Source organism: Colletes gigas, unplaced genomic scaffold (genome assembly GCF_013123115.1).
Source record: "Colletes gigas isolate AHSC1104 unplaced genomic scaffold, ASM1312311v1 Colletes_gigas_Sc00005, whole genome shotgun sequence".
Taxonomy (NCBI): Eukaryota; Metazoa; Arthropoda; class Insecta; order Hymenoptera; family Colletidae; genus Colletes; species Colletes gigas.
The window spans coordinates 992465-1019998 of NW_025106634.1; the positions used below are offsets into that span (position 1 = coordinate 992465).

The 27534-nt window shown below is 40.6% G+C and overlaps 1 protein-coding gene across 1 annotated transcript in view; it reads right to left on the minus strand.

Moving 5' to 3' along the window:
- Nucleotides 1–27534, minus strand: part of LOC122395268 (puratrophin-1-like) — a 332754-nt gene that overhangs the window by 148000 nt on the left and 157220 nt on the right. The window lies entirely within an intron of this gene.

The window sequence follows — 27534 nt, forward strand, 5'->3', positions numbered from 1 at the left end:
TCAAAATTATATTTCAATCACTTCAATCGTTTAAGGATTACTAATTTTTAATTTAATTTTAATTCCCAAAAAACTACATAATGCACTTAAGATACGAATTATTATACTTAAGGGTTGAGACAAGTCTCTACAGACAACCCTCTAACCCTCCCTTTTCATTAATTCTATTAGATCAAAATTTCATTTTTCACTCTTTCGAAGAAGCATAAATACGAGAGACTATTGTACTATCGTGTTAAATATGTGTAGAAAATGGGGTAGTAAATTTTGTTTATTACTCGCATCAATAACGTTTAATAAAAATGAATTCCGAGCATCGAGGGGTTAAAATTGTCGAACGTCGTGCACGAGACTTCCCTCGCATAATTATCGAGTATCAGCAGCCGATATTTTGCACACATCGGCCGGGATATGTAATTTACCATCGTGCAAGGGCAGATAAAATCGAAGGCGGACAATTTTGATCGTTGTCGGTGGCATTCCGTTCATTGTTAGCTACCAATGATACATTCTTGCGGAAAGAAGTCAGCTCACGAATGATCGTACCCCCGAGTCCCATAAACGGCGTAATAAAAGTCGGTAACAGCATTTGATTACAGGCCGTGATCCGATTCGGCCGTGTAACCGCGGTTGATCGTAATCTCACGGCGTCGTAAGTTATTAAACGATCCCCTTTTAGCAGCGGCGTATTCGCGTCTGAGTAGGTCATCATCGAGCAAAATCTTGGGTTACGAAAGCGGGTGTACCGATGAAAATGTAATAACATTTCGTACATGGCCAGATCCGCGCGGATAACGCGAAATAGAAGACATCGTAAAATCTTATTGTCTTAATCGTGACCGAGGCCCGAACGTCGATGCTCGTATCGCTTGGGATCGGAGATCCTTAGCTCACGAGCGATGTTGGTTTACAAGCTCGTCATTGCTGCGCGATTAGACGATACCTCCGCGTACCGTGCTCGTCAACGGCGAGCCTTTCAATTATTTAGACTACTTGTAAATTTACGAACGACGTCCCCCATTTGCTCAAACTGATAAACTCATTCCATCTGGGGGGGTTGGAACTGGGCGTTTGAAAACCTCTGAAACGAACAAGATTCAATTCTTCAGGATGCACACCTCGAGATTGATAATTTATCCCTTGAATTTTTGATAGGGTAATTAATAATTTTTGGATTTAGTTAAGTTTCCTAATAGTGAATATTTGAGATGTTTATGTTGAAATTGAATTTTGCTGTCTTCTCAGGATGGATATTATTTTGACTACCTTTCTTCTTCAATCTTGAACTTTATTATAGGACCATCCTCCAGAATTTCTTTCCCTAATAGTGAATATTTGAGATGTTTATGTTGAAATTGAATTTTGCAGTCTTCTCAGGATGGATATTATTTTGACTACCTTTCTTGTTCAATCTTGAACTTTATTATAGGATCATCCTCCATAATTTCCCAATTTTAATGCCACCCTTTTTCTTTCGTCGTTGTATAAATGAAACTTGATGAAGATTGCGTTAATTTATCTCAGTTACGACACATAGTATGTGAACTCCAGAAAAACTGGAGGAACAGAATGGCAAACATGTTGAACGTTGTATCGATTAAACGGCAAAATACGGAACCTGGCGCAAGAAAAGGTAAATGGATATCTTAGCAGCTATTCAAGGATAATCATTTGATCTGAAAAACATTCAAAAGATTGCAACAAACGCTTCCGCCGCCACGCAAAACGTTAGACCGGCCTACATCAGACGTGGAAAAAGCAGACCTATTTACCCATTGCCTCTGTGGATGTAATCAAACCGTTTCCGCCGGTTGCAAACACTGATGAACATGTGGAAGATGATGTCTCAAACGACGAGACTCATTAAAGCCACTTCGCCTACCGAGATTTCAAATTTGATATACGAAGCCCTAGGTTATGAATAAATGGTAGGAAAAATATAGAAAAATTTACTATATATAATTATAATTTTTTTGGGCTGCTAATTACAGTTATATTGTGTTTATTATATTGTAAACTCACTGTATTACGAACCAAGGAGCCACAACATAAGGGTAGAAGAAATCTCTCAATATCAGAACCTTTTATATAAATTAAAAAAGTCCAAGAAATACGCAATATTAAATTTGAAAGAAATATAAAATATAAAATATCGACTTTTATTTCCAAAACAATGAAACAACTATCACTGACTCGAAACTCGTTCCTGCGACAGAATTTCCAAACCAGTTATCTAAATCATTCCCCGACCAGAAACGGTGCTCGGCGCAGCCAATTAAAATTAATTATTGCCCAAAGCGAACGCGAATTTGGCTTTCTATTTCTAATGCAAATATAATGATACGCTCAAAGACGCCAAGCGTGGCTATTAAACTTTCGCAAAAAGTATCGAGATCGCCAGTCGAACTCCCAACGCAGCTTCTAATCGCTTCGAACGCGAAACTTGGCGAACATCGGATCGATGGGTTTTACTTCCTCGATTTCTTCGGTGAAATATCGGCGAATGGGAAACGAGCGTCACGTTTCCACGGAAACACGCGAACGTTCACCCCCTTTCGGGAGGATGTGCAGAAAATGGAGAAACAACCGATGGAACGGGGCAACCGTTAATCGACTCGTAAACATCGAACACTCGGCGTGATTTCTCGAAGCAAGGAAATGCAAGAGCACGCCGGACGGTCAGCGCGACCTTTTTTAACGATCCAAGCAGCCGCTCGGATTACCATAACCGATCGATTACCGGCCTTCCGCGAGGAGTTTCACTGCGAGATGAAGACGTTAAGCTAGGATCGCCTGCAGCCTCGGAGACTGGCATCGCTGTCACGAGGAGCACGATGTTCGATGGACGTTTTCACACATCCACAGCCATCGTACAGCCGCCAGGTACACACAGGGTTTTTGTCGACGGCGAATATCGATATCGAGACGGGACGCTTCTTCTTGGAAAGCAACGAGAATTCGTGGATCTTAATCGCAAGAAGTTGAGGAACCCTGGACCTCGTCCTCTAAGAGGCTCAATTCTGTCAAATACTAAATCCACGTTTAAATAATCGAGTTTTCTGGGGCTTCTTTTCAAAGTTAGGAATCTTCAAAATATGTCTACAAAACCATATGAATGAATTTGCAAAAATAATGAAATTACAGCTACTTTTAAACGCCATTTTCTCGAAACTATATCTTCGAAATTGCTTAACAGGACATGACAAGTTCTGATCAATAGATTGACTTGAAATTCATCATGAATATTCAGAAGACACGTCTTTATATCCAGAAACAAGTATATTAAAATCTGATGTGTTATTCTATTTTTTTTTTCAGTCTCAGAAACTAGAACTAAGAAAAATTGATACCTCAACTTTAAGGTGTTACCAATTTATACAAAATTGAAATTTCTTTTAATTTGTGTTGTAGCTGTATTCATAACAAATAAAAAGAGACCTCCTTTCGTTGATAGAACCGGTCTGCAAAGTTCAGAAACCTCTCGAAACTCTGTCTCCGGTACAAAAGATCCACCAGTGGATCGAATTGTCTTTTGTCGGAGCGTAGACGCGCCCCGATCGGGAAAATAAAGGAACGTCAGAGGGTCGAAGTTCTCGTTGGGGTGAATGGAACCCCTCTGATCGAGGCCAGAAGTGCATTAGCACCCCGAGAATTTGCGAGCGTGCACGAGCCTCGACGTCTGCCCACTGGCATTGGGCATTATTATCGCGTTACCACGTAATCGGCCATATAACTTACACCGGTATGAATTATCATTAACGCCCTGGGCGTTCACCCTTCGGGAGATATCAAGGTGTTGCGCGCATATTCATCGCTGTCGGAACTGGCGGTGTTCCTAACGGCACGTGTCACGGACCGCGCGATCATGGTTGTCAGCCGCTCGTTCCTGGAAAATAGAGACCGCTGTCGTCGAATTCTCGAAACGAAAGCACACCTGGACGATGTACGTGTTTCGTTTCCACTGGAACCGTAGGTGTTGAATTTTTAACGACGAAGGTAAACAGAGAAACTAATTTTGCATTGTAAGGTTTGATAATGAGTTCCTTCTTTTGGTGGAGGATTCTCAAAATATTAAATTGATGTAACATTCGATATTTTAGCTCATAACGAAAACCTTCTTCAGAAATAATTCAGTCGATAATTGTATTACATCAAATTGAAATGAAATAAATGGCCCAACGAAGAAAAAGATCACTTACTATGTGTAACTAGTTAAAAATTCTAAAAAATAATGTTTGTACGTTTCAATACTCTCATGTTTTATGGTATATCTTTTACTGTAAATGTTTTAATATATTAATGCAAAGATTGATACGTATAAAATACCATTCAAAACCATGAGCCCAAGTCCTCCGGAACGATTCGTTATCGACACATTGTCGGTACGTTTTTTGATATTGCCATCAATTATCTGTCAAAACGTCTTTAAAAATTACATCATCGACGTGATATTGCGTCCCCTGACACTGATACCATCGACATGTTGTCGATACAATCTTCGATATTGGCACCATTAACACATTGTACATCCCACGACATCCACACTATCGACACGTTGTCAGTACGTACTTTTACGTCACGTATGTTCTTCGACCACTATCAGTACCTGATATCTTCGATACCAATCGACATTCTGTTGGTGCATCCTTTTCTCTCAATACTACCAAAATCATCCCCTGATATTGACACTATTGACCATCCTCGGTACATCTTTGATATCATCAAATAATAAAAAAAACAAATATCTGTGTACTAAAGAGTTTGTTCTCCAGTTTACTGAATAAAATTCCCGTTTCTACAACATGGCGTCGGTGTGTTCTTTGACACCGATACCATCAACCTGTCGTCCATAAATCCATTGACTTTGGTACCATCTTGTCTATGGATCTCGGGGTATCGGTACCATCGTCCGGTCGGTGCATTCTTTGACACCGACACCACTCTTAAAACACCCCCGATGCACCCCTAAAAAATGACTTAATAAACATCGATTCGTATAAAACGCCGCGAGAGATCGGGAACCCAGATTCGCTAAAAGGATTCCTCCTCCCCCCCGTTCGACTTCCTCTCCCTTGATCCGGCCGTTCCTCGAGCCGACGAAATTCCTCCGCTTTCTACCTGGCGCGCCACGTCCGAAGATCGAGTTACAATAATAACCGTTCCGACGGAGGAGCGCATATATCTGCCCGGCGCGCATTCCGCCTCTACAAATCGTCGGTCGTCCATCATCATCGCATTACCCCCTCGATAAAGATTGAACGCGGGGCTCGACTTAGCTTTTAGCGTAAATCAAGCGTACTTACGACTCACGACGCACACCGTTCGAGGAGGAAAGCTCACGGGCGCGTTCCCGTCGATCCTCCGGTCTCCTTCCTCGCGGGGAGCAACGAGAGACAGAAGAGGAGGATAAATAAGAATAAAAAGGAGAGAAAAAATATGACACGGAGGGGAGGAACGATCGCGAGTAGCCGCGGGGCGGTTCTCCGCGTGCCGCGGAACTCGTGAGAAAGATGAACGATAGTTGGATGGATACGTCAACGTGCGTGCCATTAGCAGTTGCCTTTTCGATTTATCGACTACCCGCGAAACCGTGATTTCTAATTGCCCGACCGAGATCATCAACCCCCCCTCGATCCTTCGATTTCTATCAAAATGAAAGCGTCCAAGAGAAAATATTGTACGATATGGAAATAGAGGGGATAAAAAATGACAAATTAATAAATAGCTTGACTAGTGAACGTGAATTTTTATTACCGTTTATTAGTGAATGTCTACTATAAGAATATGGAGCTTATATTTTAGTCTGATTCATTAATCCCACCCCCTCAATTCAAACAAACTGTTCCCACGTTAATTTAATATTTTCTTTAACAATAATTTAACATATTTTTATCCATGATGTTTCTAAGCGTAATATTTTGAACGATACTATTTTTTGTGATATTTTTCCCACAATAATGTTCGATATTTTTTGAACTGAACACACGAACTGAATCGCCAACCTCGGGAAGATTTTGCAGCACACTCCGCGTTTAATGCCTCCTTCGTCCGAGCGAGACCCTAATCGCTTAATTAGTCGCGCCTCGGGATCGCTGTGAACGTATAACGGACGAGGGAATCGCGCGATCGAAGCGCGACTCGCTCGTCCATCGTCGACGATGACGCTACCAGGCGACGCGACGCGGGGATTCCTCGCTGCGTTTAACGGTGATTAGAACGAACGAGCCACGGGAAAATCGATGATTCTCTGATGGAAAAATCCCGTGGGATGTGTGGATAGTTTTACAATTCTTGTTAGAGTTTAACGACTTTATCGCTAAATAAATTATCAGAAAATAAATTTATGGATGTTTATAAAATTTACCAGAATTATATCAATATTAAGTACTACTTGTGTATCATTAATCAGACCTAACCCAATTTTGTAGGCAGAATAGAAGTGTTTTTTTTTTCAAGACAATTTCCACTTTTTATTTTTAAAATTGCAGCATAAATTTCGTGCTAGAATTTACGTGAATAATTACCAAAAAAATTCCAATACTCATTCGAAAGATTCCTAACATGTGTGTTTATTGAAAATCATGTCAAGCAACTGATGAGTCTTTAACACTAAACCTACCACGAACCGGTCAAAAGACCGTTTTTTAAATTTTGTTTAGAATTTCTAACGCACAATGTTACTTTAGCGCACATTTAACTTCACGATTTTTCATATAGCATACGTACAATGAATTTTTCAATATTCACTTCTATTCTTATTGTTTGTTTTCTGAGAAAAATATGTAGTCTCTTTTGTCTATAACGATCGGGCGTTTTATTTTGGCCTCTAGAATCTCCCATTAAAATTTGTCTCAGGAGTGGCCGAATACCCTGTATTATAGTCCAGTATTCAGTTTCCATTGTCTTAGGACAGTCTAATAACGCGTATTAAAAATACTAAAACTTTAGACGCGTGCAGTTCCGAAACTACTAGGGATATATTAATTGTTAAGGTATTGTTAGAAGCGGCAAGGCCTCCCCTTTAAAACGGTTTTTTGTTTTTGTCGATCGGACTTACCGTTTTCGAGATATCGTAATTTATGTAAAGGGGTATTTTTCTTAATTTGACTATCTCTGTCTCCGTCTGACGCGTCGCGCCGGGCCTCCTTGTCGCACGTGAGTCGTGACTCTCGTGACCTAGTATCGCGTAGTATTTCCAAGAATTTACTACGCACTGTTTACTATCTTCACGCGCGCGAGTTCATTGATAATCAATGAACGTAAACAAAGGCTTCGAACCCTTCTATCTCCGAAACTAGCCACCGCATCGACTTGAAACTAAAATCGCTATATCTCCGGAACTAATAAAGCTATCGACTCGTACAAACGCTCGTTTTAAAGGGCATTTCATCCTCTATCCAATGACTATAACAACTATTATAATTTATGCTATCTTCTATGTTTATTTTCACATTTACTTTGACGCTACATACCTAAAGAAATTTCAACAATTCCTACTGATCGTACGACTGTATATTATACGATATAATGCAAAAATTAGGCGATTAGAAATAATTTGACCGGTCATGGTAGGAATAGGTATACACGAAGTGTCGGTAGGTTTAGTGTTAATTCCACCGATCCCCCGAGAACAGATATCAGTGTCCACTCCGACGCGTTAAAGAAATTGATTTTAATTGGAGGCAGACTAATAGGAAGACGATCCGCGAGAGAGGACAATTATTTACATTTACGCCGGGGAAGGGGATCCCCCGTATAAACACACTGATAAGTAAAATTATCGTTGTGCTCACCTGAGCGTGCCGCAGGTTGACCCTAGCGAGCTCTATCAGGCACGACTTGGCTCTGGATTAACACTCGTTAGCTCGCTCGAGACGCTATAATCGCTTAATTAGTCGCTGCGCCGCATCGCCACGTTCTTCTCGGAATAATCGATTCCCCGTACGTTTCTCATGGCCAGTCGCGATGTAAATTTTCTAACGCTAATGCACGTCCTACGAAAAGATCTGCAATTATAATTTCAACGAAAAGGTAGCTCCTGCTGGATTTTCTTTCGTCGCAACTTCAGAGAAAACCGGAGACTCTTTAGAAATGATTGATGGGTGACATATCCTTCCCTTATTCTACACCCAATTCCCCTTTTGGAAGTTGTTCTCCAACAGAAATTTATTCACGATCATCCACCTAGCTGGACTCCATTTAAGTAAAAATGTTCTTTTGCTAAAAGCTTTATTCTTTTGAAGTATCAAGTCACGTTGAACAAATACAAACCTTAGGAAATGCTTCCCGAGAAATCCATTTGTGTTAAAAGAATTAGTCATTATCGTTGTTTTATTTGCCTGGTTATTAAATTGACACACAGTTTTGAGATCTCCTAAGATGCAAATAAAGCTTGTCGCAGGAGCAGGGGAAGATTGACATAACGTTAACCTCTGTTTACCCCCATGTCACAGGAGTGATTAACGAGAAAATTATGGAACCCAATATGACAAATCTCATATATGGAGCATCTCTCGCTTCCATCGAGAAGACTATTACGACGTGAAATACACGGCAACCAAGACAGAATGCTCGGTGGAAATACTCGTTCCACTTTTTACAAGCGAACTCTACCATCGATGGCATAAACTGACGCGAACGATCTAAAACTGAAGGCTTTCTAATGGAGACGGGCCTCGGAGCACTCGTGATGTATTATCGACGACACGTCGAGTTCAGAGACCCACCGCCGAGAAATATCCCAACGCACCTCCGACCGTATTTTAGCGTCCAGCCACGGTATCCTACAATTCTATTTATCATTTGTTATCGACAAGTTGTACAGAAGTTACTCGTTACGATCAACGACTCGAGATACCCTGCGGAACGCGTTGAACGTTGATTAATACCCACGGAGAACATCTTATTTGCGGAAAGTCCTACCCACAAAGGCCAGCATGTGTTCACTACTTAAGCACGAATGTTCGCGGTAATGCGAAAAAAAGATTCGACCTCTATTAACCTTCAATCTTTCACCTTTCGACAGACTATCGACTTCTGCGTACCGCTCGTCGATCATGCGCCGCGCATGAAGCACGGGACGGCGCCTCGTAACGCGTTTCCGTATTTCATGCACATAAATATATCAAGCCGTACGGGCATTAGCTGCAAATTGCGCAACAAAGTGTTTAACATTCCAACCGACGGTCGCTTCTTCGCTTATCCAAGGTCCCGGGCAAAACGAATGTCCTGCATTCTTGGAACGAACTGTGACATCCCCTTTTCCGAATAAGAAACTCCAAAACAAGTATGTTTCATCAGACATCTCACTACTTTGCTAATAAATTATTTATTATCAGAGTTTACTGAAATTAGTAGTCAAGTTTACTCGTTCAAGTTTACTCATATAAAGCAAAAATTACAAGTAAAGACATATCATTTGACCGGTCATGTTAGGTCTAGGTTAGGTCAGATTTGAATTTGTTTCAAATAAATGTAGCTAACCAATTGTCGGTTGTCGTTCAGTCACCTATAACGATCTACTCAGCCAGTTGCCTAGACTGTAAAATAGATAAACGCGCCACCATTAATCTTCTACCTTTTCCTGCGAGCCTGGTTCGATCATGTCGTGGCCATAATTGTGCTCGTCATGTTTGCTCATTCTTTCGAGTACCACTTTCAATATCCAAGAAACTGGCCCCAGGAACTCCCGAGGAAGCCTAATTGGCGCAACTCGGGGCCACCAAAGAGTCGAATCAATTTTTCCGGGATCCGTTCCCGCAAAGTAGAAGCCTTTTATCGAAACTTTCCATCGCCACGTCCCAGATGGTGTTTCGCTTCCGAGCGCGTATTTCGATCCCTGACCCGACCCCTGGCCGCGCGCATTGTCGACGCTGAAATGACGTTAACCACGCCCGGGTGCCTTTATCTTTCCATCGTGACCGTTTCATAGAATCTATTGGAGAGATCGAGGCGGCCAATTAGTAGGCGGCTGGGATGGATCTCCGTTAGAAACGCGCTACCGAATGGATCATTAAACTCGAAACGAATTCACCGGCCGCGGGACTCCGTTCTGTGAGAGAACAGGAGCCGCGAACGGGGAAACCGTGCAACGGAGAGCGGGAAAAAAGGAGCCTGAAAACCCCACGACGATATCATTAACCTTCGCAGAAACGAACGCCGCCGCGGCGCGTAAAGGAAAACCCATTCGTCGACGGGGATTTGTGCGCGGAAACGAGAAAAGGCAGAAGCCAATTTACGAGAACGAGAACCGTGAGCGATGGCAAACTCGATGCTGCAACGTCGTAGAAACCGGAAGGAGCGGAGATGAGAGCGTAGGCGGCCGCCATTTGAATGATTAGAGCTAGGAAGAAGACGATTGTCGATGGCCTGAATAGCTCGATTGGTTAACCCCTTGCGGTACGAGACATTTTTGATGGTTCGTTCCAGCTGGCCAATAACCTATTCAACTACCTTCTATTTATTTTCGTGTTACAGTAATGATAATTTTTTACACGATGGAGATTACAATTGGCTGATATACGTATAGTTATACTTCCACTTGTATTCGTATACTTCAATGGTGGTCTGCTATAAATGAAAAGATACTCGTTTCTTATGAATTCTTTCCATTTATTTCTACCAAATGCTGTTTTTATTGCACTGGTATTGTATTTACGAAGTAATTTGTTTTTGTACCAATTTCAAACACAACAACCCAATTCGTAAGAAGCAAACCTTTTTCATTTCTAGCGAATCATTATTAGAGTCTACGAACACGAGTGGGAGTGACTGTATTGGATCAACCCTTCGTTGAAAAAGAACTGAATACTATCCCCCAATTAAGGTACCAATAAAGCAACAAATAAAACAATCATCGCGATCGACACGAAGCCCAGGAGATACTATAAGATACTTAAAAGATGATGCACTAACAAGCCACTTATTATTAATTAAAAATCGCAGTCTATGCTCAGAATTCTTGCTGTGAGCAGATTATGACATGGGCTCTATTCGACTTCATCTTACAATTGTATCCGAGCAAGAGTAACATTGATAAAACTCGCTATTCGACATGGATCATTCAGAAAGTCCACGTCTTGTTCTCGCGTACTTATAGCCGGTGAAAACGGTTTGATTACATCCAAGCTGGGCGAATAGGTCTGCTTTTTCCACGTCTGATCTAGGCCAACCTACACGCGTTTTGCGTAGCTGCGGAAATGATGCGGTCTTTTGAATTTCTTTTTTCAACTTTCCTGATGAAATCTACAACCTCGGAAGGCGAACTATTCCTTCAATGTTGCACTTCTAGTTTCTTGTAATAAGTTTCATGCTTCGCGATTTGATCGGTCGACCTGGCGTTTCCACGCTCGGTTTTGCGTTATAAGATTTACTACTTTGTTCTTTTGCTCACCGTCTGCATCACACAGCATCTTCTCGTCCATCTTACTTTTCATTTATTTCCGGGAATAATAATAATAATTAGTAGTCCATCGTAAATTACAAAATTACAAAAGGTTGTTTGACTTCGAAATTACTCAAAAAAGAAGTTTACTGAGGCACTTGACCTACGAGTTATCCGATCATATTAAATATTTATAATAAATTTCATTCAAGCCTGTGTTCCCGGAAAATTTCCAAACTCATTCGATTCTCTGTCTTTATCACAAAAATTCTTTTCCCTAGCTCGTAAGGTAGCTCGTGATATAACTTTCGGGGGCAGAACTAGATACGTTCGCGGAAATGTGGAACGCGAGATTTCCCATACATCCGTCCATCCGTTTCATCGCGTTCCCGCCTCTCAGCATCAACCGCGAGCACGTTCCCGGTCAACTCGATTAAAATTCGCTCACCAATTAGTAGCCTGGTCCCGTTTCGCGTCGGACAGCCCGGTCCGCCCTCGACCCTCCGTTTCTACTCGTAAATAACGAGACTCGCGCGGGCGTGGGATCCGCCACGGGGTCTTCGCAGGCGGAAACAGGGACGTCGGAGCGCGAAAACCGAGCCTGGAGGAAACGGAGAAAGGCGGACCCTCGATCGTCCAGCATCCTCTCCTTCGAAGAGGGAGGCGCTGAAACGTTCGGGGCACCCAGTCACCGCCTGATTAAGCCTATCCATTCGACATTGCAAACACAATTTTATATATTTTTGCAACATTTGAATATTTGCATGCAGAGTGTATTGATGACATCTTCGAAAGCTATTACCTAAGTAATAATCTAAATGTAATAGAGTCCTTTTGAGTATGCGTTGGCTTCTTCAACACTAGATTTAGGAAGCTCATCAACTTTGGTCAGACTCCATATTTGAAACTACAGAACGCGTAAATATTATTACTCTATGACTTACTGTAACTCTAAAGTCACTATTTACATGTAGGAAGTCTGATTTAATCCTATTGTTAATATAAAAGAACCAACAAAATTATCACATGAATATGACAGCATAGTTCAAACAGAAAAAATGTAGACTATTTATCGTTATCAAGCTAGCAAGGTTTAGACAATTTTCTACTTTCTTTTTAAAGTTTTCCAATTTGATGCTCAACCCCTTGACATACGATTTAATTCGAAATAATTTTTCAACTATTTTATTTTGTTCTTACAAGGAATGGCCACGAAAAAGAATAGATTTGATTTACGAATACCTCGTGAACGTAAAAATGTTTTATTTTTAATGTATGAGACTTCACGATGAGTGAGTAGTCTCAAACTTGACATCAAGAACTTCTAACTCGTAAATAATGGAATCTACTTTGGTCTTTGGTAAAACGTCACAGAAGCAAGAACGAAAGATGAAAGGGGGAAGAGCCCGCGAGAGGAGTTCGCACGGTTCGTCGAGGCGCGTGTGCCACTGGAGGATCGTGGCGGAAAACTTTCTCAGAAATCCTCATCTCGATCTCGTACCGAAAGTATTCCGCTCGCTGGCAGACGCTGGTCTAGAATGCGTGCGAGTCGGGCGCGCGGCGAGTCCGTGCGTGGCTAACGCGCTCGATCCAATCGTCCGGGTGATAACCATAATCACGTAGTGGCTGGGTGTACCGAACGTGTCCGCGCAAAGATCGCGCCTCCGTCCACGCGGAGAGGATGCTGGCAGGCGAACGTGATCGTCGTGGATCAACCTTTCCCTGCACCATCGACTTCCGATACGTTAAACTCGTGGCTCGAAGAAGTCCATAACCGAACTCCATCTTGCCAGAAAAGTCACTTAACACTTAATGGACAGGTCACGTGAATTTACGTTTCTCCACTGTGACTTCCTAGGATGGACCACAGTATTTTTAAGTGTTAAAAATACCGTACTCTGTTTTGAACCGAGATTTAGAAGGTCATCGACTTATTAGCAAACTGTTAAATGGCGGCTTATGCGGGTGCTTAGTTGCACTTGGCAAGATCTGTTCTGTTCAATGACTCCAATCCTTTAAGTTGGAAGGTTTCGATAATAATAAATAAATGATTTAAAGTTAACTTTTGAAAAGAATTGCAAATCGATTCAGACATTTTGTTTGATCTTCCTTTAGATCTGTGTCTAAACAGTTACTCGAGACTGTCGACAGATTCCTTATACAGTGGATCGTCGATAAAGAACCAACTGAGAAGTTAACATGGGTGATTCCAGAAGCAAAATTCTAGAGTAGATCATCCCCTTAACTAAGCAGAGATCACTGCAACCGTCTGTGTATAACCAACCTGTTCCACTTCCAATTCTCACTTGGCTCTATAAATATTATTCGAACGTTGATATTCGGGAATAAAGATGTCCCCGTGTATAGTGAGTTTCTGAGAAGCACAAACCGAGTCTGTTGTCTTCGCGTGGTAGTTCGAACGGTACGAATTTTTCAGATACCGCCGTCAGTTTTCCGATGAAACGAGATCGCCGCGGTGTTTCGCGGAACTGCTCGTTCCAGGAGCGCAGATCGGTGATAAGAGCTCCCGATAACGGGTCTTCGGCGGGTGGGCGTACGTTACGCTCGCAGGAGCGATCGAAAGTATCTCTTCCAGTTATATTGATCGTCGATCCGGGGCCGAGTATTCGATATTCCGTTCCCGGCCGCGCTGGAGTAGAAAGAAAGCCGATCTATCGCCTTCAGAAACGCGTTCTATCTGCGACACACACCCGAAATGCTAACCGATCCCTCGTGATATAAACCTAAATCAAATATATACATTATAATTTTTCATGCTCCGTTTGGAGGAAAATCGAGTTGGAATATTCGTTGACTACAGGTGCTCTTAGCTAATCACAATCCGCTTAATTCATTTAATTTTATCACTGCAAAGTCAATATTCTATATTTTGCTAGGAACTAACAGCCCCATTTAAAACACTTCAAAATCTAGAATATTAATTCCTTTGGATGGCTCTGTGATTAATCTTGCAATAATCGTTCGAAATGATTTCTCCATTTGGAGTCTATCTGGCTGAAAAATTGAGATCCAAATTGTTTCGTTGCAATTGATTCCACGAATCTTGTGGCGCCTATTTTCCAAAAATGTGCCCCCCAGAGACAGCTTCCACGTTTGTTCCGTATCTTCTGATCGCGATACACGCTGAACGAAGTTGAAGTACGACGTACAGGTGTGTAACGCTTAGGCTCGTGGAGTCTCGATCGGTCGTTCGAAACAATCCAACGCGCTCGGCCGCGTGCTCGCTTATCGGCGCAATTAAAGCTCAGAATAAGTCATCGAGGCTCAACTTGCCGTACGAGATGTCTCGACAACTCGAAGATCTGATAATTAGTAGAGTGGAAGCACCCAGGGGAGTCTAAGCGCCAAGTAATAATTTTCAAATTACAGAGAAAAGTATTTCGTTCGATCACTGTATATGGATCAATGACATTTCGCTATTTATATGAATAAAAGCACTTCTGTTTCTTAATGATGAATCAAAATGGTGGGTAATGATCTTGTTTGGATAGAAATTTCAAAATGAAAGAACTTTATGCATCACTCGTCGAATAAAAATTAAATTTTAATTTCGATTTATCGTACGGATAACGCCACTAAGAATAATTATAAAATTAAGTATTTCATATTGAACAGATGTTTAAATTTTAAAAAGCATAGCTAGAAACGTCTGACTGACAAAAAGCAATGGGAAACATTGAGACTAGTGCCCCCCTCCGCCATTGCTAATCAGGAAGAGGCAGTGCCATAAACACAGTTCGTTTCAAACGAGCAATGCCTAGTTTTAATTAAAATTTTGTTTGTTTCTCTTCGACTCATCAATTCTATAATTGGACGCTAATAAGAACTCAAAGTTTATTTTATTTCGTTTGAAATAATTAAATGTGAATAGTTGTGAATACAAATTTCTTAATTTGTGAACAAATATTTAAATAAATATACGCGAGTGATGATGTTCAAATAGTAGAAATCTAATAACGATGTTCGAATAATGACGTCCGAAAGCTCAAATATTCGCCAGTGCTCGAATGATCGTAAAGCATTCGAATTCCAAATTGCTCGAACGGGTCTCGGGTCGTCCCGAATCGTCGACCGGCGTCGGTTCATCGTGTTTTTGCTCGTCGCCATTAAACGGCGTCGTTTTAAAGTATACTTTAGTGCCGCGTGACCGTACGTAATCTATTAACGGGGCTGAGAGCCATCACGAATTTAAAACGCCTCGGCCGATGAATCGAGAAAATTGAAAATCCCCCGTTCCGACGCACGCTGGCGTCGTTTTTGTTCCGTGACTCCGCGGAACTCGAGTGCTTGTTTAAATTACGACGTGGCGTTTTTGTTACGGCCGTTTCTCGAGATCCGCGGCGCGGGTTCGCCGGATTGACCGCCTCCAGTGAGGTAATAACGGATTCCTGTGACATTCGATGTTCCGTGCGATTAGCAGCCGACCTTTACTACTGTTTTATTTGATATTTACGCGACGAGGTGCGCGACCGTCGTGGCATTGCTGTGTCGTTACTCTACGCGACAGTGTGATTTGCTGACAAGGTGAATTTACGGGAAGCTAATAAATTTTACTACGTGTCGTCGGCGTCGTTACAGCCACTTACGAATAGCTTCGGTCGTACTGTTCGGGAACAGTCAATTCGACTCTCGTTTCTCACTCGGCTGTGCAATCTTATTTGCAAGCGGTGAATTCGCTTCCACGACCTCTCTGTTACCGTGAAAGATCACGCCGCGACACCTGGCTGAAATATATTTCAAAGGAACGTTCGGGGCGAATCTACTTGCTTGAACATGTTCATTGAATGTGTAATTATATCGAATGTACCGAGACTAATTGTGAGCATCAAATTACTGAGCACGTCGTTTTGATGGATTTTGGTATATATAGGTATCTCTTGCAAAAATTGTGAACATTGAATGACCCAGGTCAATTAGTATTTATTTTTAATTTTAATATTATTACCATTACTATGGTCACCATATACAGGGTGTTCACCCCTGGGAAAAATTTTAATGAGAGATTCTAAAGGCCAAAATAAGACGAAAATCAAGAATACCAATTTTTTGATTCAGGTTTCGTTAAAAAATTATTAACAAAATTATTAATAAAATTTGTCCACCCACACGAATTTTTTTCTCGAAAGTACATAGGATTTCGGGGGTATATGTATTCACCAAAAATGATTGAAATTAACCCATTTAACCAAAAATAATTTTTCCAAGACGATTTGAAATTTATAGTTTCGCCGAAAAATTTGAGCAGCTACTCGAATTTTTTTCTCGAAAGTGAGCAGGATTTCGGGGGTATATCTATTCACCAAAAATGATTGTAATTAACCCTTCTAGCTAGAAATAATTTTTTTAGAACGATTTGAAATTTTTTTTCGCCGAAAAATTTGTCAATTTACTGAATTTTTTTTCTCGAAAGTGAGTAGGATTTTGGGGGTATGTCTATTCACCAAAAATGATTGAAATTAACCCATTTAACTAAAAATAATTTTTCCAAGACGATTTGAAATTTATAGTTTCGCCGAAAAATTTGAGCAGCTACTCGAATTTTTTTCTCGAAAGTGAGCAGGATTTCGGGGATATATCTATTCACCAAAAATGATTGTAATTAACCCTTCTAATTAGAAATAATTTTTTTAGAACGATTTGAAATTTTTTTCGCCGAAAAATTTGTCAATTTACTGAATTTTTTTTCTCGAAAGTGAGTAGGATTTTGGGGGTATGTCTATTCACCAAAAATGATTGAAATTAACCCCTTTAACCAAAAATAATTTTTCCAAGACGATTTGAAATTTTTCAATTTCGCCGAAAAATTTGAGCACCTACTCGAATTTTTTTCTCGAAAGTAAGCAGGATTTCGGGGGTATATCTATTCACCAAAAATGACTGTAATTGACCCCTGCAGCTAAAAATAATTTTTTTAGAATGATTTAAAATTTTTTAATTTCGCCGAAAACTGTTCCGCTCAGTATAGAATTTTAAACGTTAATAACATTTTAACGAAACCTCAATCAACAAATATTCTTGATTTTCGCCTCATTTTGGCATCTAGAATCTTCCATTCAAAGTAGGTGGTGTAAGGACAGGTCTGAATATATCAGAACAATTGAAAACAAATGTACATATCGTAAAAGACGATACTTCAGGCATATTTGAAAGAAAATTTGTTTACGATACCTTAATTTTTATCAGTTTTATACGCCTTTGAATACGAAAGAAAACAGTTACGTACATTTTGTACAGGGAATTGTTTTTACCATAGTTCGATGCTTGACAACGGTCGTTGACAATCAGCCATCGAATCGTAAAGGTTCGCGGTAATTTTCCGATTTTCCTCGGAGTGGCCCGTGGTAGTCGGCGAGACTTATTTTCCACGGTTGACGTTTACGAGCCGCCTGCGCAGGAAAAATTTTCGAGATGTAATTGCTACGTGAGTTCCAGCGTGTTACGGTGCGTTTGCACGGGCGCGTTTACTGCTTTCCCGTTCGTCGGTTCGCACGACGTCCATCGAACGTTTTAGCATCGCCTATTAGATCGTGGCTACGCGGCCATAATTAAAGTTGCAAGAAAATTCACGGGTAGAGTAATACGTTATTAAAAAATTATTCCCTCTTCCTCGGAAGCCTACATCCAGAAGAATATTTTTTATGGAGGAGTTACTCTTCAAACGATAGTTGCTACTTATGTACAAATAGCTACAACACTCTCTGATCCATCAAATTTAATTAAACAAGTACCCAAATTGTTCATCTTCAACAGTCATGCACTATAGAGCTCCCATAAAAATGAAGTCAGAAATGTGGCAAATGTACTATTCTTCTAAAAGATCTATCAAGATACCATGTAGATTCTTGAGAATCTACAAAAAAATATATTTTTCTGATGCAAAGGTTATGTTTTGATTTCTGAGAGTAGAAAGTGGTCCTGGAAAGGGCGGATTTTCTGAATCGCCCAGTAGGTTATTGATATACATCCTGTCTCATTATGCGATTCAGGCCTGACGATTGCGCCATTCAAACGGACCGATTAGAGAGAGCAGCCTTACGACAATAAGCCCCATAACGAGGCAACGGGGAATCGTCGACAACAGTCGCGCTCGCTGATTAATGGAATCTTCGATCGCGCGATAATTCACCGTCTGATTAATTCGACGATTACTCCACGCTCGGTCGACTACGAAATAGTGATTCGATCCGATCGATCGGACAGGGTATTTCGACGGTGATCGATCGAATAATAATTCGCCGGGTGTTTAGAGGAGGCGCGCTTCGGGGGGACCGATTCCCTCGCTCGATCGGTGCCCCAAGAAACGTGAATAATTGAATGAAAGTACACGCGGCGGGTGATGACTCGCGGCGTGATTAATTAAACGATAATTCTTCGTTTCGCTGACCGCAATACGGCCGCCCCGGTCGAGATCCTAGCCGGCCCGATTAAGGAATAATTACTCGATCGAGGATCGCGCGTGTCGTTCCATTGGCGTGGCTCTCGAGCATTCGAGAGTAACTATCGCCGGACTGAATTTCTAAGTCGGTCATGATATCTCGCTTTAATCGGACATCGTCGGAATCTTTTGTTGCCGCGCTCCTCCGTTTCATCCAACGATCACGCTCGAGGCGTCGTTAACCTTTTTACGCCGATATTTCATCAACCGCGGTAACTCTAATCGATCGTCGACGTTTGTTTCCGATGCTCTAATCGCGTATGCTAACTCGAGAAAATTACTGAAACAGATAGCGTGATAGAAAGAAATGTATTAATGTATACGCGATCTTCTGGGCATTATTTTATGATTTACATTCGTTTCTGATAGTTTAATATTGTTAATAATGATTACACATTTATGTTATGGAATCCCCTACCTCTTACGTATATTTTGTGAAGCATCAAACTTGTTAACCCCTTGCCATATAAGGACGTGTATGACTCGTCATAAGTTGTTGATATCAAGTTTCACAACTATGAGGCCACTCACTCGTCATCAAGCCTTGTTTACATTCACGAGATATTCGTAAAATCTATTTTTTTCGTGCCCATTTCTTGTACGAACAAATTTAACCAAAATTAAATAGTATATGTTTGAATAATTATTTGGAATTAAATCGTGAGTCAAGGGGTTAATCCCCAACTTATAGTCTAGTTTTATCAGTCAACAATTAATATTTTGATTCAAATTCTCTTAAATAGACCTTCACAGCGTTTACCTTAACAGTTGCTTCAAACGATCGTTTGGATTCATGCAAATAGCGTGCATAGGGGCCATTGTAAACTCGAATTGCTCATCAATAAAGATTTTATTTAGGTGGACTCCCGGTGAGAAATATTTATCGTGGCAACAACGGGGCCCAAGCTCGATAAATTTCTAATCAGAAAGGTAGAAACGCGGCAAATTTGCCACTTTCACAACGGCAGCGAAACGCTGGACGTTCCCAAGCGCGGATGAACGGATAGTCGATTCTTCGCAATTAGTGCCGTGGAAAATCCGCGACGAATAAAGCCGCGCGAAAACGGGCGAGGCGCATCGATCAGTCGGGGAGGAATTATCGATTGGCCTCGGCGAAACCTTAGCCGGACAGCTCCTTGGGATCTGGGTCGTACCCTGAATTCTACCTGCGTGCACGATATCCACCTCTGCCGCGTAATTGCTCACGTAGCCGGGCCGCGGCGTTCAACAGCCACCTAAAACGACGCCCGAATCCGTCATTATCGAGTATCGAAAATTACAATGTTCCGTTTCACCGTGTATCAACCGATTTTTACACGCTCTTCTTCGAATACCATCAATCTTCGAACCCCGAAACGCGCTAAAGTACTCGAAAATACCAAGAAACTTCCGACATGGATTCGTTTACCCTTAAGTACAAATCATAATTGAGAATAATGGTAGAAAGCAAAGAAAGAACCTGCTTTTTATTTTTTATAGTTCGTTTCGATTCGTATTCTTCGAAATGTAATCATCGAATTATAAAATTATTTATCGTTTCAACATTCTATAGATTTGTCTATACAATGTATGGAAAACTGGAAAATATCGTCTTTCAATCTTTTTGACTATGACATACCTTTTCAAAAAACCTGAAGAAATTATACATTTCTAATCGTAACAATCTGCTGAAACTATAGTAATATAAACATGGTCGATCGAATATTTTTAGAAAACTGTAAAACGTGGTATACATATAACTTCAATATAAAATTGACTTTTATCATGCTCATTCCCTTTTTATCCAAATAAGAATTATTCCCCCATCCCTGTCTCTGATTATGAAACAAAACTATTTTGTCTAATATTTAATTTACACCTTCTAGATCACAAAGGGAACGATACAAACGGATACAAGCACGCATAATCTACAATCTATCCAGTTCGAGGCTTCGCAATCGTTTCGATATAAATCCGCCGTTAACAAGCCGCGACTAATAATGATCGAGCCAGGAACGGGTCGTGTTAGGTCTTCAATTATCGTCGTCCACCGCTAACACAATGAACAAAGTACCGCAAACCGTGCATAGATAATTAGCCTAATGCCTCGTCTTTGCATAAGTGCGCCCATTATCATAACTCGTCTACGCGTCTCGAAGGGGATGTAAGCTTTCTGTCGATGAATTATCGCGGACAGACGGTTCTTTTCAGCACCAGGCTGAACCACGCGGTCAGTTACACCCACGCAATGTGCACGGGGGCCTAACCAGGAGGTACCAAAGCCGTTTTTCAACGCGGTTCATCCCCTGCCACCGTCGCGATGATGAAACGCTTCCTCTCCGGACCACGGGTTCCGCGAAATCGATGTTACTCGAACGTATCGATTATGCCACACGAACGTGTCTTCGAATGAACCGTATTGTACGTCTCTAGTTTCTTCAATTATTATTTTTAAACTGGACTTTGCGATACCGATACAAACAGCGCCCCATTTTGGTACTGCAATTAATTCTTGGACAATGGAGTCCATTTTGACCCAAATTGTATTATTTTACATTTTACTATAAGGTTATTGCTATTTATTAACGAATGTATCGATTATGGTACACGAACGTGTCTTCGAATGAACCGTATTACACGTCTCTAGTTTCTTCGATTATTATTTTTAAACTGGACTTTGCGATACCGATACAAAGAGCGCCCCATTTTGGTACTGCAATTAATTCTTGGACAATGGAGTCCATTTTGACCCAAATTGTATTATTTTACATTTTACTATAAGGTTATTGTTATTTATTAACGAATGTATCGATTATGGTACACGAACGTGTCTTCGAATGAACCGTATTACACGTCTCTAGTTTCTTCGATTATTATTTTTAAACTGGACTTTGCGATACCGATACAAAGAGCGCCCCATTTTGGTACTGCAATTAATTCTTGGACAATGGAGTCCATTTTGACCCAAATTGTATTATTTTACATTTTACTATAAGGTTATTGCTATTTATTAACGAATGTATCGATTATGGTACACGAACGTGTCTTCGAATGAACCGTATTACACGTCTCTAGTTTCTTCGATTATTATTTTTAAACTGGACTTTGCGATACCGATACAAAGAGCGCCCCATTTTGGTACTGCAATTAATTCTTGGACAATGGAGTCCATTTTGACCCAAATTGTATTATTTTACATTTTACTATAAGGTTATTGTTATTTATTAACGAATGTATCGATTATGGTACACGAACGTGTCTTCGAATGAACCGTATTGTACGCCTCTAGTTTCTTCGATTATTATTTTTAAACTGGACTTTGAGATACTGATACAAAGAGCGCCCCATTTTGGTACTGCAATTAATTCTTGGACAATGGAGTCCATTTTGACCTAAATTCTATTATTTTACATTCCACTATAAGGTTATTGTTATTTATTAACGAATGTATCGATTATGGTACATGAATGTGTCTTCGAATGAACCGTATTGTACGCCTCTAGTTTCTTCGATTATTATTTTTAAACTGGACTTTGAGATACTGATACAAAGAGCGCCCCATTTTGGTACTGCAATTAATTCTTGGACAATGGAGTCCATTTTGACCCAAATTCTATTATTTTACATTCCACTATAAGGTTATTGTTATTTATTAACGAATGTATCGATTATGGTACATGAATGTGTCTTCGAATGAACCGTATTGTACGCCTCTAGTTTCTTCGATTATTATTTTTAAACTGGACTTTGCGATACTGATACAAAGAATGCCCCATTTTGGTACTGCATTTAATTCTTGGACAATGGAGTCCATTTTGACCCAAATTCTATTATTTTACATTCCACTATAAGGTTATTGTTATTTATTAACGAATGTATCGATTATGGTACATGAATGTGTCTTCGAATGAACCGTATTGTACGCCTCTAGTTTCTTCGATTATTATTTTTAAACTGGACTTTGAGATACTGATACAAAGAGCGCCCCATTTTGGTACTGCAATTAATTCTTGGACAATGGAGTCCATTTTGACCCAAATTGTATTATTTTACATTCCACTATAAGGTTTCTGTTATTGCTACTTATTAAACGTCAGAACGTCGCGATCGAGAGACAGATCGTCGACATAAATTCAGATCGACAGATTTCTCCCGATAAACGGTTACCAAGCGATGTAATTTGTACCCTCGTCCCTGATGGAGTAGGAAACAGCAACAAATTAATAACTCGCCGGGCCGTTTAGCGTCGATTCGATTTAATCGCGCCGCCGGAGCCGGCGTTTCACGGGGCGGGGAAATTAGAGCAAATGGAGGCGTGTATCCTCGATACGACGATCGTTCGGACGCCTCGGAGCGAAGAAAAGTTTCCTGAGTACGTTACACCGGTGATTCTTAACCAGAATACTTCCTAGCTGGCAGTACCGTGTCGCGAACGTTCGACAAAATAGCAAATAAATTTTCTGCCATTTTTAAAATTACCTCGTATATAAAACCGTGTTTAAAAACTGAAGATTCATTCTTAGTAAACTATGAGCCCAAACTGATTTGGGGCAGGTCAAGAATTTTTTATCTGACGAAAAATGTTGGATTAAGTATTTGTTAATTCAACGAAGAAACAATTTCTTTTCACGCGACTCAGGATTTAATAATAATAATTCACAAACTTTCGCCACGTGTTTATTCGTGATTAAAAACCGTACCAAATTCACTTTCCATAAACTGAGTTGTTCGTTCAAAAATATTCAGAATCTTCTTTCACAGCAGCGACGTAGAATATTTAAAGTTAGGGAAAGCAGGCGATATCGAGTCGTGCAGGCTGTGTTATTAAAATAAATTACCGGGATTAAATACAAAATATTCTTATTTATAATTACAGTTTTTATTAAAATAATCTCCGTCGTGCTTGACACTTTCTCGACCGACGGTGAAGCGACTGCATTTGCCATAATGCGACTTGGTACCCTTCAATCAAGATGATAATAATTGGCAGTGTACAGTCAGTTATCGTGATTATACGGTGTGTCTTTATGAATCGTAAAATCTGATCGCGAAATCAAATTATCCAGAAAAACAAATCCCCAGCGTGCAATTAAAAATCGCGTTCGTTTATTGCGTTGACTCCCATATGTAATTCTTCTGCGTAAAATTTATTACATTATTGTGATTCGTATTTACTCGTAAGTGACTATATAACTATACATTTAGAATGATCGAGTAATATATTACCGCCGTTTAGATTTTCAAATCTTTGAGTATATATTAGCATCCTTTAATTTCGTATAAGTGGTAGTAACATATATTTCGACATATATTTGAAATCTTTACGGTTAAGTGGAACGTATTACCATAAGTCATTTAGATGCCGTTACAGCACGGTAATAAGCGCCATTATAAATACGTACAATATAATACGATGCGTATAATGAATCGATGGAAGTAATCAAAACATTTTTTAATGCACGATTTTACCTCAGTGAATCCTTTTAAAACCGTAATGGGTTAAATTAAATTTAGGTCTCGGTTTAAAACACATTCAAAAATTTTATAAAATCCAATATTTTTTGAAGCTAGAAAATGATAAGAAAGGGTAGTAGAATATTTGTTGATATAAAAATACTCTAGATAAATAAGCTTTGAAGCCTCGAGTCAAGACTTTAAGGCTCGTTTCACTGTTTGTATAAAACTTGAGTCCTCCAGACTACAGGGTTCGTTTTTGCAACATTGTCTTTGAACAATCGACGTGTAAAAAAGTTAAGAACCACTGCGTTAGATGGTCGAGTAACTTTCGAAACAGTAAAATCTCAGTGTGGTTCGATCGATCCGTTCTTGAACCCTGGAGAACGTCGCTGACGCTTCTTCTTCCTGTTCGTCCCGCCTCTTTTGGGCGAACATGGTCGTCGTTTCAACGTGGCTAATCGGCGACAAAGCGGCTGCTTTGCCAACTATGGCATTACAGTTACTAAACCTCTCTCTCTCTCACACGAGACTATATTTCCTGAAGGGATTCAAGTGAAAAGAATGCAAGTTCATCGCCATAATTGAACTTATTTTCCCATCAGTAACGACTCTACAGAGTCAAAAATATAATGTACCATTAAAGAGAGTGGGGGGAAAAAAACTTTGAAAGAACGAGTGCACAAAACTTAACAGATATCGATAAAAATTCCTCCCCGACGATCAAAGGGTCCCCAATTAGTATAGCAATTGTCTAGAAAACGAGAGATCCGAGCTCAAATCCCCAATCAAGCAATCCAATCTGTTTTATCAGTTTCATTCTACGCCTACTATTTCAGTTTACATGTTCATGAATGAAAATTCGGAAATGTCTGTGAAAGATCTCGATTGTGAGACCGCGAAACGATAACAGCCATAATTAGCAAACTGCAGAACTCTCTCCGAAAGCATGTACGAGCATGTATCGCGATAATGAAAAAGAAGAGGACGCGTAAGATAATTTTATTTTTTCAAGAACACCGATTTCAGCGACACGCCGATCGTGCGAAATTCGTAGGCGAAAATGCAGCGAGTTTAATTAAATAGGAAGTCGGAAACGAGAACAGTCGGCCGGCTGTCGGAAGAATACGAGCTTGGCAAGGGACGAGTGTGTTTAAGCTGAAATTCAAACATGCGAACGGGGAAATTGTCGCGGAGTTAACGACTCCAGCGATTACTCTGAAGTACATGCAAGCTTATTATTCTCACGATACGAAATTACTTCCGCAATGACGATCTTCCCAGCCCTGTTTCCAGACAAAAATGTCTGAACAAATATTAAAAATAACTTTGAGGACACCCATTTGCTCTGTTAAATATCGTAGATACAGAACATACAAAACCGTATAATATTCTGCAAAAGTAAAATTTTGATTTTTGACTTCTATCCAAATTTATTTCCCTCGACGTCTTAACTTGAGAATTAATTTTTGTAGCATCATAATGGTAAATCCTGTCACCCATAAATGAGTGACGTGGCAGTAAAAGTGTCAAATAATAAAATAATAATTAAAAGTACGAGATTGTTATTGAATCAAACTCTGATCAAATCTCGTAATCTCAAATATTGGATGATCTCGATGCTTTGGAGCGCGTTGAAACGAATTTCAAAGCCGTGCAAATCGAGGAAATAGCAACTGTGCGAACTTATGCGAGCGGTACACCACCGTTGCCGGCGGTTCTAGAATTTTTCCGAGGCAGCAAACGCTTTCAAACTTCTCACAGTCGCAGGCCACCTTCCTTATTCCGCGGTGCTCGGCGCAAAAAGCGACAAGACGCCGAGATGTAACGACGCAGGGATTAATTCACTCAATCGTGCCGCAAAAACACGCTACCATTCGCGGCAATTAAAACAGATAACTCCCGACGTCGTTATCTCTACCCTATCTGTTCCCCTTCTTGGATGTTGCGTGGCAGCGATTACCTCGCTCCCGGGCGCTTCTTCTTCCTGCTTCGTCGGCGAAGAGAGCTTCGTACAACTAATCGGCGACAAAGCGGCAGCTTTGCCAACTACGGGGAAACAGTTAGACATCCTTGGATCCCACCAGCCGAGAACCCGCGACGAAAAGAGGTTGCGATGCCCAGAAGGAGAGTACGAGGATGGGAACACCGAGAAGACGATTTTGGGATCAACGAACACACGTTGGAAATGAAAGACTGGCATTCGTTTACTTTGGACTCCATTTTGGCACAAACAGTGGGTTTGGGGGGAAAAATAAACTGTTTTAGAGCAAGGTGTGACTACGATTTTGATCGAATAATAATAATAATAATGGGATCAGAGTTTTTACGTTACGATGACTGGGTGACTTTTGTTCGATTGGTTCATCCAATAACTAGTAAGGGAAGTCTCAGATGTAAAGAACTCGAGAGGATCAATAGAGATTCTTCTAAATCAGTGTATGAGTTGTGTACATTTAACTTCAATTTGTGAACATCAAAAGCAAAACAAGGATCTTCTATCTATTCGACTGGTCTCACTCGATGCTCGTCCAGATCTAGTCTCACGAGTCACACACAAGCTTGCAATCGTTTATGTCGTGTCTCAGATACCTCGTATCCTCAACATCGAGTCCCATAATTCTACAGTAGCTCGCGTTGGGTCCCACTAACGCCAAGTCGTATCCAATTCTAAGAAACATCCGCTGCTCCCATTGAGTCCCACAGTTTAGTAGTTGTTTATACCGATTCCCAGGGGTCTTATTTCACCCATATTAAGCTCCATGGTGTCCTGTAGGTACTGCCCGTGCGAAGTTCTACAATTCTATAGTCGTAGTCTGAAGAATCCTGCATCCATATCTAGTTCCGGAGCTCTTGCCTGATTCGAGTCTTACGAGTCCCAGTCGTTTACGTTCACGAGTCCCACGAGTCCCATATCGCCTATATCCAGTCCCCAGCAAGGCCATGAGTCCCAAGTCGAGCATCTGGGCCCTACCAGCACGAGGCTCTGCGTTTCCTTTCATACGTCAGTGTATTTCGGAGCATAGTGTCTAAAATGTTCTACTTTATGAGATCTTTCGAACAATTTTGGAGTCATCAGTGATGTATAGGCAAATTTATATAATCCAAACAATTCGACTCGCACAGTTCTGTCAGATGTCTTCTTGGATATTATGAAACGTAAACACGTAAGAATTTTCACTCTCGAAGGACTGTCGTTTCGACGGTGTAGAAAAATTGGTGGCCTGTACAATTTACTGTAATTGTGAGACGATATTTGTCG